The sequence below is a fragment of the Chionomys nivalis genome, chromosome 20 (assembly GCF_950005125.1).
Source record: "Chionomys nivalis chromosome 20, mChiNiv1.1, whole genome shotgun sequence".
In the NCBI taxonomy this organism is placed as follows: domain Eukaryota; kingdom Metazoa; phylum Chordata; class Mammalia; order Rodentia; family Cricetidae; genus Chionomys; species Chionomys nivalis.
The window spans coordinates 41,635,300-41,653,427 of record NC_080105.1 but is presented as its reverse complement, the minus strand read 5'-3'; the positions used below and the strand labels follow the sequence as shown (position 1 = coordinate 41,653,427).

The 18,128-nt window shown below is 39.6% G+C and overlaps 1 protein-coding gene across 3 annotated transcripts in view; it reads right to left on the bottom strand.

Annotated features, from left to right (window-relative positions):
- Positions 1–18,128, bottom strand: part of Nrg1 (neuregulin 1) — a 977,747-nt gene that overhangs the window by 765,062 nt on the left and 194,557 nt on the right. The gene's annotated exons all lie outside the window — the stretch shown is intronic.

The following is an 18,128-nucleotide window of genomic DNA, read 5'->3' as shown; positions in this document are numbered from 1 at the left end:
CTCTGAAATCTTCTCGAGCGATATCATCTAGGAACAACACGTAGAACATTCCCATCACCTATTGTGAGCGGTGCGGCAGGAGACGTGACCGCGTACACAGTTCTGCAGTAGAAGGAAGTAGACTGATTCCGGTACATATGGAGGCATTAATATGTAGGACATAGAGCTGAAGTGTCTCTATTTATTGACAACACAAATTTGTACAAAGAACTTTAGAAAATGTCACCAAAATTGCTTAAATCTAACATTGCTTTCAGCAAAGTATCAGTGTACAAAATAGCACACAAAAAAATTATAGTCCCGTATATTTTGGTTAGAAATAACCTAGTAAAGGATGATTCCATTCATAGTATCTTCAAAAAGAACTGAGGAATAAACCCCTATAATTGAAACTTTAAAACACCAACAAAGACAGTAGAAGAGGGAAAGACCCCTCATGCTCATGGATTAGCAGAATTAATATTATAAAAAATGGCAGTGTCACCACAGACTTAATGAATAAAAATTCAGATAGAATTTTTACAGAACTAGAACAATTACAAAATTCATGTGGAAGCACAAAAGAGTTAAAGCAACCTTAAGCATAAAGGACAATGCCACAGGAATCATAATACCTGATCTCAAATTATACTACAGAGCCATAGTAACAAAACTGCTATGGTAATGAAAAAAAAAGATACGTAGACCAATGTAATTGAATGGATGACACAGAAATAATCCCACATAACTACAGTTACTTAATTTTCCACAAAAGTGTCAAAACAAACAGTGGAATAAATATACCCTCCTGAACAAATGTTTTTGGAAAAGGTGGATTCGTACATGTAGAACAATAAGACTGAATCCATATCTCTCACCCTAAAATATTTATTCAAAAGTGTTAGAAGCCTTACTGTAAGATCTGAGTCTCAGGTAGAGTGCAACCAGACTCAGTTACATAAGAAGAACATTGTTTTACATGTTGATTATATTTTGCTTGGAAGGAATTTTAACGTTTATTTTTAATTCTGATGAAAGGTAGTGTTGACCGACAGTAACCTTTTCCTCTCCACAGATGGCTTATTTGAAAAGCCTGCACCCAAGCTATCTCCATGGATGTACTGCTATTTTCCTGACTAAGGTAGAACAGTTTGACTGTGTCACCATATTGGCAACAGAATCATTACAAATTGTACCAAATCGTTTTGTCCATAACCTTGATACTAAATTTCTGACACATATTTTTTTCTTTAAATTGTGTATAATTCCATTTGTATCACATGGCTTTTTTAATATCACATGGCATTCCTAATGTATTCTGCTTGCAGGGATGCTCTGAACATTTGGCTTAGCTGGGCCCCTCCTCAAAACTACTTGGTCATTCTTGAATGTTCTTCACTCTGTCTGCCTTGGGAAGTTGATCCCATCTGGTAGCTCCTAGAGCCCAGCTATCTGGCCCCTTCTCCAGGCACCCTCTGGAGAGGCCCCCAATCCCATCCCTGCAGTTTCCCAGGAAGTACCCAGCCACCCGTGTTTCACTCACGAGAGCCCTGTGCACAGTAAATGAGAGTGCACAGCTGTAGGCAGAGCCAAGCAGGAAGCTGAAAGCCTTCTAAAATTATTTCTACATTTTAGACTCACTGGCATTTTGCCAACCTCAAACACATTTCCTGTTTTTATTTTGAAAGACTAGACTAAAAAATATAATTTGAGCATAAACAGCTAAAAAGAAGTAGTGAGGTACTTTGTGACATAAAGCGCCTTGCTCAAAATCAAGAGAAAAGAAAAAAACAATTTTCTGAAAGAGATCCTGTCACTCAAATTCCAGAAGATTTGGTCAGCTTATACAGCTTTTCCTATTTTTTCCGTCATAGATAACTTTGCAACTATCTATATAATGCAGGAAACAACCTATTCCTTTGAAATAGAGAAGAAACACATCCACCCAGACAAGAAAAGAAGGGAAAAAAAGTCATGCATTTTGGTTCAATTTGCAGCTGATATCATTTGGAACTTCAGCCTTCTGATGGACACATTTGATTTGAATCAAGATAAAATATAGGGGCATCACTAAATGCATAACAGGGGCCACTGATTCAAGAGTAGGAAGGAGTCATGAACAAGGGATGAAAAGATAATGCATAATACTTTAAAATAATATGGCTTGTGAAAGGGTGAGACTAAATCATTTATTTAACTTACGATATCAATAAATCTATGGTGAGCACAAAGTCATTATCATAGATGTTAAAACAGTATTTGATTATATTCAAATTCATTCCTTGCTAAAAGCACATATAAGTATTAGCATTCTATATCAAGGGAAAACCTAGACTTTTTCCGGTTTTGATAAAAACAACAAAAGGCTTTTTGTTATATTATTAATTTTTATTTAAATTTTCACACAATATATTTTGATCATATTCTTTTCTCTCCTACATCCTTCCAACCTCCTCTACCCATTCAAATTTATGTTCTTTCCTCTCTCAAATACTGAAATAAAATAAGGAAAAAAAAAAAACAGGAAAAAAAAAAAACCTGTCATGGTTGTGGTTGATATACCCAGTGACATTCTGTTGGAGAAAACTGATTTTCCCTTTTCCATCAGGTCTCAATTGCCTATTGGTTATGATTGGAATTTGGTGTCTACTTTCCCTCTCAGTGCTGGGCTTTTTTCTTGTTTGAACCTGTGCAGGCCCTGCGCACGCTGCTATCACGATCTCTGTGAGTTTATGTGTGCATCAGTCCTGTTATCTCTGGAAGAAGACTCTGCGACTTTGGAGTCATCTATCATCTCTGACTCTTACAATATCTCCTCCTGCCCTCCTGTTTCTCAAGATCTAGGAGCCTTGAGGAGAGCAGTTTGATAAAGATATACCATTTGGTGAAGATGTCTTAACTAGTTCTGAAGGAGGACAGCCTTTATTCACATAAACAAAGATCCTATTTCAAAGGCATACAAAGAATAATGTGAAAATAATTGAGTGAATACATAGATTTATTAGAGAAAATCGTGAAACACTGGCACAGGACAGAAATGTTTGTCACATAGAAGGCATACCATTACAAATGGAAAGTCAATCCCATCTGTATGTCTAACTACGTTTTGAATGGAACAAGCGCCCATGAAAATGTCAACAGAAGTTGTTTTGACAATAGATAAGCCTGACCTATATCTTATAAGGAAAAATAAGGAAGTAAGCATAGTGAAATTGTCTGAAAAGTAAATCTAATGATGGTAGAATTGTCCTAAAATATGTCAAAACATACTATAAACTTGTTGAAAGAAGTGATACTACCAATAATAGATAATTCTATGGGAAACTCTACAAAGTTAGATATAGTTACAACGAAAAATCAAAATGTTGCATTGATAAAGATAAAAATCCAACATAAGCATAGGAAAGTAATTATTTAAAAATGATAATGAATATCTTTAGTAAAATTTCCAATTTAATAAAATAATTTATTTTACATTATGAAGATGTGGAAGGCTTGTTTAAATTTATTACTGAAAACTAGAACCTATGAAAGAAAAAAATTGGTACAATTGTACTTTCCTATGGCATGTACCACTAATTAGAAAATGAAAAGACAAACAATTCAGAGAAAATTTCTGCATTCTCTATGGAATATTTTGGGTTTCTTTTCTTTTTCTTTTTTTTTTTTTTTTTTTTTTTTTTTTTGCCTTACACATAAGAGATCCTACAAGACACCAAACTGGCTATTACAAATAAAACTGCTATGAACATTGTTGAACAAGAGTCCCTTTGGTAAGATGGAGCACCTTTTGGGTACATGCCCAGGGATAAAGCTGGGTCTTTTTTTTTTTTTTTTTTTTTTAAAGATTATTTATTGCTCTCTCTTCTTGTCCCACCCAGCTTGCATCCAGAACCCTTCTTCCTTCTGTCCCCTTTCCTCTTTGGACACATAACACCATCCAGCTCAGTCTGTCTGGCGCTGGGGGCAAACCCTCAGGGCAAGTAGGCAGGCGAGACCTCCTTTGTCTCACTGGCCCGCCCGCACCAACCAAGGTAGGCGCTTTGTTTACGAACTACCCAACCTGCACGGAGATCTGATCTCGGCACCAGGAGAGACAGCAGGGCGGTGAGTTTGTGACCAGTGGCGGCGGAAGCAGCCCTGGACAGGGAACTCTGAAGTTCCTCATCCCCCTCCCTATACTCCCCGGGCTCCCTGCAGAGGCTCTACCCCCCCACACTGCCTCTCTCTTCTTGTCCCACCCAGCTTGCATCCAGAACCCTTCTTCCTTCTGTCCCCTTTCCTCTTTGGGCACATAACACCATCCAGCTCAGTCTGTCTGGCGCTGGGGGCAAACCCTCAGGGCAAGTAGGCAGGCGAGACCTCCTTTGTCTCACTGGCCCGCCTGCACCAACCAAGGTAGGCGCTTTGTTTACGAACTACCCAACCTGCACGGAGAACTGATCTCGGCACCAGGAGAGACAGCAGGGCGGTGAGTTTGTGACCAGTGGCGGCGGAAGCAGCCCTGGACAGGGAACTCTGAAGTTCCTCATCCCCTCCCTATACTCCCCGGGCTCCCTGCAGGGGCTCTACCCCCCCATACTGCCTCTCTCTTCTTGTCCCACCCAGCTTGCATCCAGAACCCTTCTTCCTTCTGTCCCCTTTCCTCTTTGGGCACATAACACCATCCAGCTCAGTCTGTCTGGCGCTGGGGGCAAACCCTCAGGGCAAGTAGGCAGGCGAGACCTCCTTTGTCTCACTGGCCTGCCTGCAACAAGCAAGGAGAGACATCACTATAACACCAGGAGACTAGCACTGCAGAGAGCCATCACTGGGAAGGTACATCAGTAGGCAAGGAGACCTGATCCGGTAAAAGAAGATCCAGAGGGGAGCATTCAGAGAAAGAGATGGGCAGGCGCCAATGCAAGAATTCACCTAACAATCTGAAAAACTATATGAAACCACCAGAACCCAGCGACCTCCCAACAGGTGGACATGAACACCTTAATCATGAAGAAGTAGATAAAATTGACTTTATGAAAGTGATTGACGCCCTTAAACAACATGTAAAAAATGCCCTTATAGAAATGGATGAGAAGTATAACAGAAAGTTTGAAGAATTGAGTAAATCAGTGAATGATACCCTAGGAAACCAAGGAAAAACAATCAAACAGATAATGGAAACAGTTCAAGACTTAAAAACTGAAATGGAGGCAAAGAAGAAAACACAAACAGAAGGTCAGCTGGACAGGGAAAATCTAGGTAAACGAATAGAGACTACAGAAGCAAGCATAACCAACAGAATACAAGAGATAGAAGAAAGAATCTCAGATTCTGAAGATACCATAGAGAAAATAAACACGCTGATCAAAGAAAACAGCAAGGCCAACAAATTCTCATCACAAAACATTCAGGAAATATGGGACACAATAAAAAGACCAAACCTAAGAATAATAGGAATAGAAGAAGGAGAAGAAGCGCAGCTCAACGGTCCAGAAAATATATTTAATAAAATTATAGAAGAAAACTTTCCCAACCTAAAGAAAGATATACCTATGAAGATTCAAGAAGCATACAGAACACCGAATAGGCTGGATCAAAAAAAAACATCCTCTCGCCATATAATAATCAAAACACAAAGCATACAGAATAAAGAAAGAATACTAAGAGCAGCAAAGGAAAAAGGCCAAGTTACTTATAAAGGTAAACCTATCAGACTTACACCTGACTTCTCTATGGAAACCATGAAAGCCAGAAGGTCCTGGATAGATGTACTGCAGAAACTAAGAGACCATGGATGCAAGCCCAGACTACTATACCCAGCCAAGCTTTCGTTCACTATAAATGGAGAAAACAAAATTTTCCAGGATAAAAACAAATTTAAACAATACGTAGCCACAAATCCAGCCTTACAGAAAGTAATAGAAGGAAAATCACTAACCAAGGAGTCCAACAATGACCACAATATCTCAGACAACTAGAGACCCTTCACCAGCGCAACACAAAGAAGGGGAACACACAAAATTTCCAACTTAAAAAATGACCGGAGTTAACAACCACTGGTCATTAATATCACTTAATGTCAATGGACTCAACTCTCCTATAAAAAGGCACAGACTAAGAGATTGGATACGAAAACAGGATCCAACATTCTGCTGTTTACAAGAAACACACCTCAACCACAAAGACAGGCACCTACTCAGAATAAAGGGTTGGGATAAGGCTTATCAAGTAAATGGACCTAAGAAACAAGCAGGGGTGGCCATACTAATTTCTAACAAAGTTGACTTCAAACTTAAATCAATCAGGAGAGATGGAGAGGGACATTTTCTACTCATAACAGGAACAATTCATCAGGATGAAGTCTCAATCCTGAATATCTATGCCCCTAATATAAAAGCACCCACGTACGTAAAAGAAACATTGTTAAAACTCAAGGCAGCCATCAAACCGCACACATTAATAGTAGGAGACTTTAATACTCCTCTCTCACCAATGGACAGGTCAAGTAGACAGAAACCTAACAGAGAAATAAGAGAATTAATGGAGGTAATGAATCAAATGGACTTAACAGACATCTATAGAATATTCCACCCAAATAGGAAAGAATATACCTTCTTCTCTGCAGCTCATGGAACCTTCTCAAAAATCGACCACATACTCGGTAACAAAGCAAACATCCACAGTTACAAAAAAATATTAATAACCACCTGTATCTTATCAGATCACTATGGATTAAAGCTAGAATTCTGCAACAATGCTACCCCCAGAAAGCCTACAAACTCATGGAAACTGAATAGTCAACTACTGAACCATTCCTGGATTAAGGAAGAAATAAAGAAAGAAATTAAACTCTTCCTTGAAGACAATGAAAATAAAGAAACAACATACTCAAACCTATGGGACACTATGAAAGCAGTTCTGAGAGGAAAGTTCATAGCACTAACTGCCCACTTAAAGAAAACAGAGAAAGCACACATTGGAGACTTAACAGCCCACCTGAAAGCTCTAGAAAAAAAAGAAGCAGACTCACCTAGAAGGGGTAGAAGACTGGAAATAATCAAACTGAGGGCTGAAATCAACAAAATAGAGACACAGAAAACAATTGAAAGAATCAATGAATCAAAAAGCTGGTTCCTGGAGAAAATCAACAAGATTGATAAACCCCTATCCAAACTAATCAAACGGCAGAGAGAGAATTTGCAAATTAATAAGATCAGAAATGAAAAGGGAGACATAACCACAGACACAGAGGAAATTCAGAGAATCATTAGATCTTACTACAAAGGCCTGTATGCCACAAAACTGGAAAATGTAAAAGAAATGGACGCTTTTTTAGATAAATACCATTTACCAAAGTTAAACCAGGACCAGGTGAACAACCTAAATAGACCGGTTAGTCGTGAAGAATTAGAAGCTGTTATCAAAAACCTCCCTTCCAAAAAAAGTCCAGGACCAGATGGTTTCAATGCAGAATTCTACCAGAACTTCCAAGAAGACCTAATACCTATTCTCCTTAATGTATTTCACAATATAGAAACAGAAGAGTCATTGCCAAATTCCTTTTATGAAGCTACAGTAACTCTGATACCAAAACCACACAAAGACACAACCAAGAAAGAGAATTACAGGCCAATCTCACTCATGAACATCGACGCAAAAATCCTCAACAAAATTCTGGCAAACCGAATCCAAGAACACATTAGAAAAATTATCCATTATGATCAAGTAGGCTTCATACCAGAGATGCAGGGCTGGTTTAACATACGCAAATCTATCAATGTAATCCATCATATAAATAAACTGAAAGAAAAAAACCATATGATCGTTTCATTAGATGCTGAAAAAGCATTTGACAAAATTCAACATCCCTTTATGATAAAAGTCTTGGAGAGATTAGGGATACAAGGGTCATACCTAAATATAATTAAAGCTATATACAGCAAGCCGACAGCTAATATCAAATTAAATGGAGAGAAACTTAAAGCCATCCCACTAAAATCAGGAACACGCCAAGGCTGTCCACTCTCTCCATACCTCTTCAATATAGTTCTCGAAGTTTTAGCAATAGCAATAAGACAACATAAGGGGATAAAGGGGATTCAAATTGGAAAGGAAGAAGTTAAACTTGCATTATTTGCAGATGATATGATAGTGTACATGAGCGACCCCAAAAACTCCTCCAAAGAACTCCTACAGCTGATAAACGCCTTTAGTAATGTGGCAGGATACAAGATCAACTCCAAAAAATCAGTCGCCCTCTTATACACAAAGGATCTGGAAGCAGAGAGAGAAATAAGAGAATCATCACCTTTCACGATAGCCACAAACAGCATAAAATATCTTGGGGTAACTCTAACCAAGGAAGTGAAAGATCTATTTGACAAAAACTTTAAGGCATTGAAGAAAGAAATTGAAGAGGATACCAGAAAATGGAAGGATCTCCCTTGCTCTTGGATTGGCAGAATCAACATAGTAAAAATGGCAATTCTACCAAGGGCAATTTATAGATTCAATGCAATCCCCATTAAAATCCCATCAAAATTCTTCACAGATCTTGAAAGGACAATAATCAACTTTATATGGAGAAACAAAAAACCCAGGATAGCCAAAACAATCTTATACAATAAAGGAACTTCTGGAGGCATTACCATCCCTGACTTCAAACTCTATTACAGAGCTACAGTAATGAAAACAGCGTGGTACTGGCATAAAAACAGAGAAGTCGACCAATGGAATCGTATAGAAGACCCGGATTTTAACCCACAAACCTATGAACAACTGATTTTTGATAAAGGAGCTAAAAGTATACAATGGAAGAAAGAAAGCATCTTCAACAAATGGTGCTGGCACAATTGGATGTCAACCTGTAGAAGAATGAAAATAGACCCATATCTATCACCATGCACAAAACTCAAGTCCAAATGGATCAAAGACCTCAATATCAATCTGAACACACTGAACCTGATAGAAGAGAAAATGGGAAGTACCCTACAACATATGGGCACTGGAGATCGCTTCCTATGTATAACCCCAGCAGCACAGACATTAAGGACAACATTGAATAAATGGGACCTCCTGAAACTGAGAAGCTTCTGTAAAGCAAAGGACACTGTCATTAAGACAAAAAGGCAGCCTACTGACTGGGAGAAGATCTTCACCAACCCCGCAACAGACAAAGGTCTGATCTCCAAAATATATAAAGAACTCAAGAAACTAGACTTTAAAAGGATAATTAACCCAATTAAAAAATGGGGCACTGAACTGAACAGAGAATTCTCAACAGAAGAAGTTAAAATGGCCAAAAGATACTTAAGGTCATGCTCAACCTCCTTAGCGATCAGAGAAATGCAAATCAAAACAACTTTGAGATATCATCTTACACCTGTCAGAATGGCTAAAATCAAAAACACCAAGGATAGCCTTTGCTGGAGAGGTTGTGGAGAAAGGGGTACCCTCATCCATTGCTGGTGGGACTGCAAACTTGTGCAACCACTTTGGAAATCAGTGTGGCGGTTTCTCAGAAAAATTGGGATCAACCTACCCCTGGACCCAGCAATACCACTCTTGGGAATATACCCAAGAGATGCCCTATCATATGACAAAAGCATTTGTCCAACTATGTTCATAGCAGCATTATTTGTAATAGCCAGAACCTGGAAGCAACCTAGATGCCCTTCAATGGAAGAATGGATGAAGAAAGTGTGGAATATATACACATTAGAGTACTACTCTGCGGTAAAAAACAATGACTTCTCGAATTTTGCATGCAAATGGATGGAAATAGAAAATACGATCCTTAGTGAGGTAACCCAGACCCAAAAAGAAGAACATGGGATGTACTCACTCATAATTGGTTTCTAGCCATGGATAGGGGCCACTGAGTCTATAATCTGTGATCCTAAAGAAGCTAAACAAGAGGGTAAACCCAAGGGAAAACATATAGATATCCTCCCAGCTATGGGAAATAGTCATGACTGATGGGCAAAAAATTGGAATCTTGGGGGTGGGGTGGGATGGGGATGAGGGGTGATGGGGAGAGAAAAGTGTGAAGGAGAGGATGAGGGGAACTGGGGGAATCGGGGTGAATGGGGATAAAGAAAGGTTGGATAGGGGAGCAGGGAAACTCATACCTTAGGTAAGGGAGCCACCTAAGGGGTGACAAGAGACTTGAACTTGGAATGGCTACCAGATGCCCAGGGCAATGTCCCCAGTTAGTTCATTGGGGCACCTGAGGATAGGGAACCTGAAATGAACCTATCCTATAATCTTACTGATGAATATCTTGCATATCGCCATAGAACCTTCATCTAGCGATGGATGGAGATAGAGCCAGAGACCCACACTGGAGCACCGGACTGAGCTCCCAAGGTTATAATGAGGAGCAGAAGGAGAGAGAACATGAACAAGGAAGTCAGGACCATGAGGGGTGCACCCAACCACTGAGACAGTGGGGCTGATCTATTGGGAGCTCACCAAGGTCAGCTGGACTGCTACTGAAAAAAACATGGGATAAAACCGGACTCTCGGAATGTGGCGGACAATGAGAGCTGACGAGAGGCCAAGGAGAATGGCACAGGAACTTTCATCTGGCGATGGATCGAGAGAGAGACAGAGACCCAATTTGGATCAACCGTCTGAGCTCTTAAGGTCCAAATGAAGAGCAGAAGGAGGGAGAACATGAGCAAGGAAATCAGGACCACGAGGCGTGCACCCACCCACAGTGACAGTGGAACTGATCTATTGGGAGCTCTCCAAGGCCAGCTGGACTGGGACTGAATAAGCATGGGTTGAAACTGGACTCCCTGAACATGGCGGACAATGAAGGCTGATGAGAAGCCAAGGACAATGGCACTAGGTTTCGATCCTAATACATGAACTGGCTTTGTGGGAGCTTAGCCTGTTTTGATGCTCACCTTCCTGGGCCTGGATGGAAGTGGGAGGACCTTGGTCTTCCTGTAGGGCAGGGAATTTGGACTGCTCTTCAGTAGCGAGAGGGAGGGGGAATGGACTGGGGGGAGGAGAAGAGGAGTGGGGTTAGGGGAGGGGAGAGGGGGGAGGGGGCAATGTGTGGGAGGAGGGGAGGGAAATGGGAAACGGGGAGCAGTTGGAAATTTTAATTAAAAAAGAATAAAAAAATATATATAATAAAAAAAATTGTTAAAATGTTACCAAAAAAAAAAAAAATAAAGATTATTTATTATATACATAGTGTTCAGCCTCCATGTATGCCTGCAGGCCAGAAGAGGGCACCAGACCTCATTACAAATGGTTGTGAGCCACCATGTGGTTGACTGGGAATTGAACTCAGGACCTTTGGAAGAGCAGGCAATGCTCTTAACCACAGAGCCATCTCTCCAGACCCAAAGCTGGGTCATAAGGTAGAGCAAGTACCCATTTTCTGAGAAACCACCATATTGATTTACAAAGTGTCTGTACAAGTTTGCACTCCCATCGGCAATGGGGAAGTGTTCCCCTTGCTCACTCCACATCTTCACCAGCATGAGCAGTCACTTGTGGGTTTTATTTTAGCCATTCTGACAGGTGTAAGATGAAATCTTGGATTTGTTTTGATTTCCATTGCCCTGGTTGCTAAGGATGTTGAAAATTTTCTTTAAGAGCTTCTCAGTCATTTGAGATTTCTCCACTGAAAATTCTATTTAGATCTGCACCCCAATTTTTTAATTGTATTATTTGGATTGTTGATGTCTAATTTCATGGGTTATTTATGTAATTTGGATATTAGCTCTCTGTCTGATGTGGGGTGAGGGACGATCTTTTCCCATTCTGTAAGCTGCTGCCTTGTATGCTGACAGTATTCTTTGACTTACAGAAGCTTTTCAATTTCTTGATGTCCCATTTATTAATTGTCAATCTTAGTGCCTGCACTATTGGTGTTCTGTTCAGGAAGTTGTTTCCTGTGTCAATATGTTCAAGGTTGTTCCCCACTTTCTCTTCTATCTGGTTTTATGTTGATCCACTTGGACTTAAGTTTTGCACAGGGTTATAGATATGGATCTATTTGCATTCTTCTACATGCCTCTATCTAGTTAGACCAGCACCATTTTTGAAGATACTTTCTTCTTTTTAATTTATTTTTTTAAAATCTTTTCTCATTTTACATGCCAAATCTAGTTTCTGCTGTGGGAACTCCTTCAGCCAGGGGGATCTATGTATGTTTCTCTCAGGATTCTCCTTGTTACTACTAGCTTCTCTGGGGTCATGGACTATAGGCTCCTCATCCTTTGCTTTACAGCTAGTATTCAACTGAGTGGGTACATGCCATGCTCATCTTTCTGGGTCTGGGTTACCTCAAGATTTTTTTTTCTAGTTTCATCCATTTGCATGCAAATTTCAAGATGTCATTGTGTTTTTCCTCTGAGTAGTACTCCATTGTGTAAATGTACCACATTTTCTTTATTCATTCTTCAGTTGAGGGGCATCTAGATTGTTTCCAGGTTCTGGCTGTTACAAATAATGCTGTTATGAACAAAGTTGAACATATGTCCTTCTAGTATGATTGAGCATCCTTTGGGTGTATAACCAAGAGTGGTATTGCTAGTCTTGCAGTAGGTTGATTCTCAGTTTTCTGAGAAACTGTCATACTGATTTCCAGAGTGGTTATACAAGTTTGCATTCCCACCAGCAATGGAAGAGTGTTCCCCTTACTCCACATCCTCTCCAGTATAAGCTATCATTGGTGTTTTTTATCTTAGTCATTCTGAAAGATGTAAGATGGTACCTCAGAGATGTTTTAATTTGCATTTCCATGATGGCTAAGATTGTTGAACATTTCCATAAGTGTCTTTCAGTCATTTGAGATTCTTCTGTTGAGAATTCTGTTTAGATCTGTACTCCATTTTTTAATTGGATTATTTGACATTTTGATGTCTAGTTTTTTTGTATTCTTTATATATTTTGGAGATTAGTCCTCTCTCTGATGTGGAGTTGATGAAGATCTTTTCCCATTCAATAGGCTGCCTATTTGTTTTATTGACTGTGTTCTTTACCTTATTGAAGCTTCTCAGTTTTAAAAGGTTCCATTTATTTATTGCTGCTCTCAGTGTCTGTGCTACTGGTGTTATATTTAGGAAGTGGTCTCCTGTGCCCATGCATTGAAGGCTACTTCCCACTTTCTCTTCTATTAGGTTCAGTGTGGTGGAATTTTTGTCAATATTTTCTTTTTTCAGTGGTATATTTCTGGTTTCTTTATAAAAAAAGAAAAATAGGTGTCCATAGGCATGTGGATTTATGTCTAGGTCTTCAATTCAATTCAATTTTATTACTGCACCTCTGTAGTCCATCTTGAAATCAGGGCTGATGATACCTCCAGAAGCTCTTTTATTGCACAGGATTGTTTTTGCCAACCTGAGTTTTTTTGCTTTTAAATATGAAGTTGAGTACTGTTGTTTCATGATCTGGAAAGAATTGTGTTGAGATCTTGGTGGGGAATGCATTGAATAGGAGATTGCTATTAATAAAATGGCCATTTTAATAAAAAATAACATAGTAATATGCTAATCCTACCAATCCATCAGCATGGTATTTCTCTTAATCTTCTTACAAAGGTCACCCTAGTGAAGACTCCTCGTGACAGAGGATACAGAACCAGGATGTTACCAAGATGGTAACATCTTCTGTAACCAGGAAAGGCTTCCAGTGGAGGGATTGGGACACCAGCCCAGTTAAAACCTTCGACCTACAATATGTCCTGCCTGCAAGATGTGCTAGGATAAAGGTGGTGCAGAATTTGTGGGAGTGCCCAATTAATAACTGATCCAAACTGAGAGCCGTGCCATGAGAGGAAGCCCATATGCCTGACACTGCCTGGAGGGCCAGGATCCAGAGGATGGATGGCCCAGAGACCTAGGATAGAACAAAACATGAACAAGAAACAACAGTCAAAAAATTTTTTCTTAATGATACTCGACATTCAGAGAGGCTTCATCCAGTAACTGATGGGAGCAGATGCAGAGACCCACAGCTCAACATCATGCAGAGCTTGGGGAATCCTGGGGAAGAGAGGAAGGAAATATTGTAGGAGCCAGAGGTATTGACCAAGCATATAGATGTATTTCACACAAAACAAAACACCAATGGTGCTCACACATATGAAAGGTCCTGGGTGCATTCACAGCTTGAAACAAGAAAGTTTAACTTACAATAAAGGTTTTTTTCACCTCTAAGAATGATAAGGCTCTATCAATCTGAATATATATTTGGTGGGTACACTATCAAGATTCCATACTGCTAGCTATAAAAATAACATAGCTTCTCTGGGAAATAATTTATCATATTATCAAAGTGAAAAATTCAGATACATAATTAATACTGATTTCTTTGATTTCTAGAACTTGTTCTGCAGGGCACTTATGTACATAGAAATTAAAAATGAAAAAGGCTTCCCACGCCAGGACTGTTCATCTGCTTGTTGGTATGTTTGTGGAAATGATGTGGGAGGTCCTTCTGTCTATGTGTTGCTTTTATTGGTTAATGAATAAAGAAGCTTCTTTGGCCTGTGATAAGGCAGAGTCGAGCTAGGTGGGGAAACTAAACTTCCCACACCAGTACTGTTTGTCTTTTTGTTAGTATGTTTGGGGGTATTTCTGTTTATTTATCAAATCAAAGTCTTCCCCCAGATTGTCCTCAAATTCATGAGCTTCTTGCTTCTGGCTCCTGAAGGCTTATGCTCCATAGATGTGCCGCCCCACATAGTCCAGCATACTTTTAAGATAAAACACTGAGAAGAAATTAATATCCTTTACTGGAGAATATGGTAATAATGTGAGGTTGATGTGTAAGGTTTCTCAATATATATTCTTTAGCAAAAGCATTGTGTGACGAATCATGATTATATGCTATTATTTGTCTAAGGATAGGAGAGTGCATTATATACTCAGGTCTACATATCTGTAAAGCTAAACAATGAAACTATTATCATTTCCTTGAAGAGATTAATCAATGACAAGTAATAGAGATGGGGCAAAAACTTTACTCACAGAGCAGTGGTTCTTAAGCTTCCTAATGTTGTGACCTTTTAACACAGTTCCTCACATGGTGGTGACCCCCAGCCATAAAATTATTCTCATTGCTACTTCATAACTGAAATTTTTCTACCTGTGAAAGGGTCATTTGACCCCCTAAAGGGGTCACACCCCACAGGTTGAGAACTACTGCCCCATAGAAAATCAAGTGCCTTCCTTACCTTTGATGAACTTAAGGTCCCATTCCATGCTTAAACTTTAGACTTGTGCTGTTCAAAACTGCTACTGAAATTGCTGTGGATATTTAAATTTGAATCTCAGTTTAGCTTTCTAAAAAAAAAAATATTAGCTTAAATTTTCTTGTCTCAGCTTCCCCAAGTACATTCCATGGTGGTCACAGAAGGTCTTGGATACATATCAGGTAAGAGAGACATAGAACAGTTCAGTAAAAGAATACCATTGTATGGTGTAGTTCTGACTTTCCAGACTGAGAGAATTTAATATACAGCACTATTTGATACAAGAGTGTTAACACAGAAGGGAAGGGCACCTGACCTCTTCTCTGTACATGTTTATATTTATAAATGTGCTTTAAATGCTATCAAGGACAAAGATAATGGGAGAAATGCTATTAAAAGGTAACACGCAGCCTAAGGGGTTTGTGAAGGGATGGCCACAAGCTAGGCCCGCTGATTTTGATGAATCTGAACCCACTTATGCACTCACCTGAGCCTAATAATCCAAGCTGTGAAATCACATTATTATCCATCATTATTATCTCGGAAACAGCAAATACCTTCTAGAGTATAGCCACTTCCTGTTCCCTTTTAGCTCACTGGATGCAATGAGGCTGAACACTAATGTTAGTCTAGGACACAGGTCCACAGACTACATACCCGCCGACCAGCTAACAAGCAAGCTCATCTTCAAAGGCTGCTCTTTTCTGACTCAGTGCTAGAGGCTGTGTTCTATTTTTACATAAGCAATGAGCATTAACAGAGGTCCCCAGAGCTAGGCAAATAGTCCGATTTCAGATTCTGCTGTTTATTAGCTCTGCTACTTCTCAAGTTATGTAGTAGCCATAATACTTTACAAAACATGTTCATAATTCCTGTTTCACAGCTTGGTGGGAAATGTAAGTATATGCCAAGGATTGTGAACATTAGCATCCAGGATGCACTGATTAAACGTTGCCAAAAATAACCCTACTTCCTTTATATATATTTTTAAGAAGTTCATCTAGGAGCTAAAGGGATGGTTCAGGGATTAAGTGGACAGGCTTCTCTTTCACAAGACCCAGGTTTGATTCTTAGCACCCACGTGTCTGCTCATCATTATTCGTAACTCCAGTTCCAGGGAATCTGGCATCCAACTCTGGCCTTTATGAGCACCAAGCAAGCACATGACACACAGACATACATGCAGGTAAAAGATCATACACATACAAGTTTCATCTGACCTTCATGGAGTCAATACTTAATTATAAACAATACTCTATTATTAATAGACCCTAACTACAGATGTTTTACAATGTAGAGATCTGTGCTGCCCTAAACAGTGTCATTTTCTAGGTAAAGAAGAAAATACGTGCTAAAATGTTAGATTTTCAGATAGATAGGCCTGGAACAGAACACAAACCAGGAACGGATCTGGCACAAACAGTGGCAGTGGAGAGCCAACACTAGAACTAGTGGACTTACTCACTTTCTGTTGATGGTTTACATGTGATGTGCAGCGTTTTCAGCAGATTAGTTGCTTGCTTTAGGCCAGAAGACTAAGTATGCCCCCACCATCCAACACACACACACACACACACCTTGCCATTCTTGCCATTTTTTATTAAAACCCAGGGAGAATGCATGAACACATGCATTTGAGTATGTGTGTGACTATGTATGATAGGGAGGGGGAGGAAATGGGAGGGGGAAAGGGGAAGAAGAAAGGTAAGGGGGAGGGAGGTTGATTTTTCTCCTTCCAACTCTTTAAATCACTGACTAGCTTGACCAAGTCAGATTTACCACATGGACCTGCTGTTTAACTCACTGGCATCCTTCAGCGGGAGATGGCACACAGCAAAGTTGCCGAGAACTCATGAGTAGCATTATCAACAGGGCGAGTTGAAAACTTGCACTTGTTCATGGCACCTCCCATCATGGCACTTACTAAAAACAGGCAACAGCTTTGAAATCGGCTCAGGTTCAAGAAGACACCTGCAAGCCAGCCCTGGAGGGCTTACTTTGACTTGAGCCAAATTGAATCATGCTGGTTGAAAAACTTCTCCCCTTATGGCTTGCCAAAATGTTCAGCATTCACGCTGTTTGGAAACTCTTTGCCTTGAAGCAATAGAAAAGCTTCTATCCCAGCAAAGCCAACTCACTTAGACATACTGTGGAATGGGTAAGGAGGCATTTTAACTTGTGTATATATGTTCGTGTTTATTAAAGTATCAATACACATATTTAGTATACCTGATCATAGCCACACCTTTACTCTCTTCTTTTCCCTTCCCATTTCCATTGGTCCCCATCTTCTTCCCAAATAGTCCCTCTTCTACTGTCATGCCTCTTTAAAATATGTGGGTTCCATATAGGAGATAAAATATGATGATTTTTTTTCTTTTTGAATCAGGCTGGATTACCTCACTTAACATAGTGAAATAATTACTCCATCCCTTTTATTTAAAATGATATAATTTCTTCTTCATGCTTCATTAAATTTCATTGTGTGTATATGCTATGGCGTGCACATGGCGGGAAGCACAGGCACACACACAGCACTTCCTTTAGCCATTACATTTCTCACCAATGGATACAGAACTGATTTATATTTGGGCTACGCTAAGTATGAAGAATTATACATCTACATGAGATTGTAAGTACTACTCATGAAAGATTGAGCCAATCAAAGTAGCACACAGAGTCCTGCTGCACATCAACAGACGCTGAAGAGCTCTAAGGAACCTGTTCCATGAATGCATGATAAATTTGCCTAACAATAATTCCTTCATTTCAATTTTTATTTTAATAAGAATGTACTGCATAAATTCTCCCATCCTCAAGGAACCCAGTCTGTATTAGGCCATCCATGGAGCAGTTACATGAAGGAACCCACAGTTCTGCATCTGTATTTATTTTTGAAAACTAGTTTGCCAAATACGTTCCTTTCAGAAATCATAATCCTTCCAGA